The following is a 3,831-nucleotide window of genomic DNA, read 5'->3' on the forward strand; positions in this document are numbered from 1 at the left end:
TTTGGCAGGTTTATCCTATGGCTTCTTCTTCCAAAATGGATCATCACCCTGTTAAAGATTGAAAAAAACATAAGGGAGTATTAAGAATATGGATTAAAACAAGAGTTGGGCAATTCTTACAGCTGGCGGTTTATTTGAAGCGCAGAAAGGACCAAGCCCTGTTTTACTACAGTCGGTCACCGGTTCATCCAACATCTTCTTGACGGATTCAGTAATTTCGGCATCAGTCGGTTGAATATCAGTGTGCGTTGAGGGTCTTTCATGTCCCCTATGTATTCACACATTAAACCGAGGCGACGGCTTAAAGGCAAAATACTCCAAGATACCCAGCAACGGACAAAATCAATGCTTGTTAAACCGTTTGCCACAAAGGCTCTGAGCTTTGAAAGCTGTGGTGCATACTTGGCCCGTTCCTTTGCACTGAGTCTTTGGGGGAATGGATGTGTACTGGTAAGCCAGTGAGCACGGTAACCCGACAGAGGATTCTCGCCAGCTGGAGATGTATCTTGGCAATAGAACCAAGTTTGATTCCAATCTTTGGGGTGGCTATGATGCTTAGCGTGAGGGAAGCTGACGTCTTTTCTTTTCTGAATTGAAACCCCGCCAAGTTTAGTATTGGGCCCATCTGTAAATTCGGTACGGCGGTTTAAATAAAAGAAATCTCTAAACAGTTCGACTGTGGGCTCTTCTTGCAGGTAAGCTTCACAAAACACTTGAAAATTGCAAATATTGGACACGGAGTTAGGTCCAATATCTTGAGGGTGAAGTTGGAGGAAATGAAGCACATCACGAATTTTTTTTGATCTGGGAGGGCTGAACCCTTGACTCAGATGATCAACAAAAACGATCACTTCCCCATCCTTGGGCTCAGGAGGATTCTCAGGACCAGGGGCTCTGCAGTGGATGTTTTCCTTTTTCGCTAAAGCGCCGGTTGCAACACACCCGTTTAGCTCTTCTTCTGTAACCCGGGATTGAACCCAGTTACAGGAATAAAAGGACTTGGCAATTTATTCGATAACCTGAAAGAAGATTTGTGCCGGTTTAACGTTCATGGTTAACATGCAGAAAGTGTTGAAGGTTAAGAGGCGGAAAGTGTTGAAGCATGCATAAGTGTTAAACCGGAGATTAACATTATCAAGTTACAAAGATGAGCACTTGGCGGTTTAAGAGGGGACTAATGGTACCTGGCGGGTTATTATTTTCTGAGTTAAACCGCCTACACAGATATTGAAAGTATAGATCTGAAGTTGGAAAATGGCTAAGTGATGAAAAACAGGTTTCACAGATTGATATCACAATTTTGGATCTACCGCGCGTCAGAAAATGAAAATATATTTAGACCTAAATATCGGTGCTTGGACAGTTTATAAAGTCCAGATGGGATTTTCTATCCAAAAAGAGATGCTCTGATGAGGAAAAGGAACCATCGCTATTGCTGCACAAGGAAAATATCAAGTTTGAATCAAATATTCATGCTACAACGAAGAGCAAGTGAAGAACAGTGCCGAACCTCCATGAGCTCGCACGAACCCTAATGAGATCTACGGAGGGGAAGGAGGAAGAACTTACCGAGGCTGCTGGAGTGGTAGAGGCGCGCGAGCGAGATCTGGACTAATCAGGTTGATGCAGCGGCCATGCAGAGGAGAGGGTCGATGGTGGCGGCTGGGCTCGAGAGCAACACGTCTCGAGGAAGACGATGAAGACGAGGAGGGCTGAGGGGGGAAAGTGAAAAGGACCCCTGGCCCTATTTATAAGGCAAATGGATAAGTGGCATGCGCGGGAATCAAGGAGCTCCAAATTGGATATGTGACAGGGCTGACGCCTCGATTTTCCGAGATTCATTAGAAAAGAGATGCATATATGATTTTGGATTTGTATAAAATTAATGACAGGTGACATCATGGCGGGTTATCATGATCTCGGAAGATGACGTCATGGCGAGTTACAAGTTTTCACAAAGGTAATGAAGAAGGAATTTTTCTAAAGTGTTGAAGATTGACATGAACAAGTTCAAATCAACCTGGGGCCTAATGTTGGGGATATAACTATTGAGTATACACCGCCCAGGAGGGGCCGGGTTATGCTCATGGTGATTTACCAGTATTGAAGCCCATGAAGACATAGAAGATGGCGATTTATGAAGGAGACTTAATAAGAAGGCCCAAAACCCAAAGGCAGGTTAGGGCCATAGATGTAAACCGCCATAGGTGTATGACTTGTATTGTGAGATAGGAAAGAGTGGATACCGAGCCAGACACGTTTATGAGCCGGTCGGGATTCTGTGAACCGCTGGGCGTCAATCTGAGTATATAAAGGGACAAGCCAGCGGCGGTTTAGGGACAAGAAACAACAGACCGAGAGCCAGGCTAAGCGTATTCGCTCCCTGGTCATCGAAACCCTAGCAATACCACCTCAAACTGGATTAGGCCTTTACCTTCACCGCAAGGGGCTGAACTAGTATAACTCCCTGTGTCCTTTGTCCCGGTTAACCCCTTTAAGCTAATCTCGTTGCGATGGCTCCATGACTAAGTCCTCACACTAGGACATCTGCCGTGACAAACCCACGACAAAGACCGTGCCCGGGTGAGAATGTTAAGTCTATCCGCTTTCAATCATGCACTTAATTGTCGTATTAACCCTGTCTTGTGCTTTATTTCCAGCGCTATGGCAAAGCCCAACAAGAAGCTGAAGCTGACCAAAACAGTTGAAGATTCGAATCTCAATGAACTAGAGAAGCAAGCAACAGAAACTTCTCTCCAAGCCGCTGAAGCCACCATCGATGACCCGCCACCAGAGGAGCACAACGTCACCGCCGACCATATGGATGTTGAGCCGACCACTACCAAGCCGCCAAGTCCCATCAAGCCTACCGAAGAGAAAGCTGACGATGTTGTCATTACTGGGCTTGGTTACATGACGCCGGGCAACCCCACTGTCTTGTCAAAGCACAGCGCCAAGGGTGAAACATCCGTTGCTGACAAAGGAAAATGGTCAGTGAATTTAGAGAGCTACGCCCAATACAGCACTCAAGAGATCCACTCTGGTTATCTGAACCGCCTTCATACAAGCTGTGACTTTGAAGTCGGCTTAGTCAATCTTATGAAGGAACGTTTTGAGGTAAACACTACAATCTTCTTTATACAAGTATGCTTCTGTCAGCCGCCAAGTCTACTGGATATGATAGAATTGAATTTGCTGTAGACTTTAAATAACCTTGTACATATCAAGATCAAAATGAGTAGCCCCCAAGGGCCGGCTTAAACTGGAAAGTTAAGCCGGGACTCCAAATAGTAGTAATCAATTTCGCAATTTTAGCCCCCAAGGGCTGGCTTAATCAGCATGGATAAGCCGGGACTTATCACCATAACTGTGAATAAAATCCAAGTATGTAGCCCCCATGAGTCGGCTATAGTCATAACAGTTTAGCCGAGTCATCGTAGAATTGTCTTCAAAAAAGAGCAATGTGCATTAGCCCCCAAGTGCCAAGTAAAGTACTTGTATTGTGCTTGGGACTTCAAATAAAATGATTGTAATGCTGCCTGCCATTTGCATCCTACAGGCGGAGCTAAAGATGAAAGATTCCCAAGTCGCCGATCTTCAGCAAAATATCAAGTCTCAACAATCTGAAACTTCCAAGGCCAAATCAGAATTGACAACCGCCTTGGAAGAGATGGAGAAGTTGAAAAAGGACTGCAAGGCTGATAGGACAAGCTGGGAGACTGAGAAGACATCTCTGTTGAAGAGAGCGGAAGAAGCTGAAGCCACCCATAAACCGGTGACTGAAGAATTGTCCGGCTTAAAAGGCCAGATCAATAACATGACAGCTGCCAT

The sequence above is a fragment of the Triticum aestivum genome, chromosome 5D (assembly GCF_018294505.1).
Source record: "Triticum aestivum cultivar Chinese Spring chromosome 5D, IWGSC CS RefSeq v2.1, whole genome shotgun sequence".
NCBI classification, from domain to species: Eukaryota; Viridiplantae; Streptophyta; class Magnoliopsida; order Poales; family Poaceae; genus Triticum; species Triticum aestivum.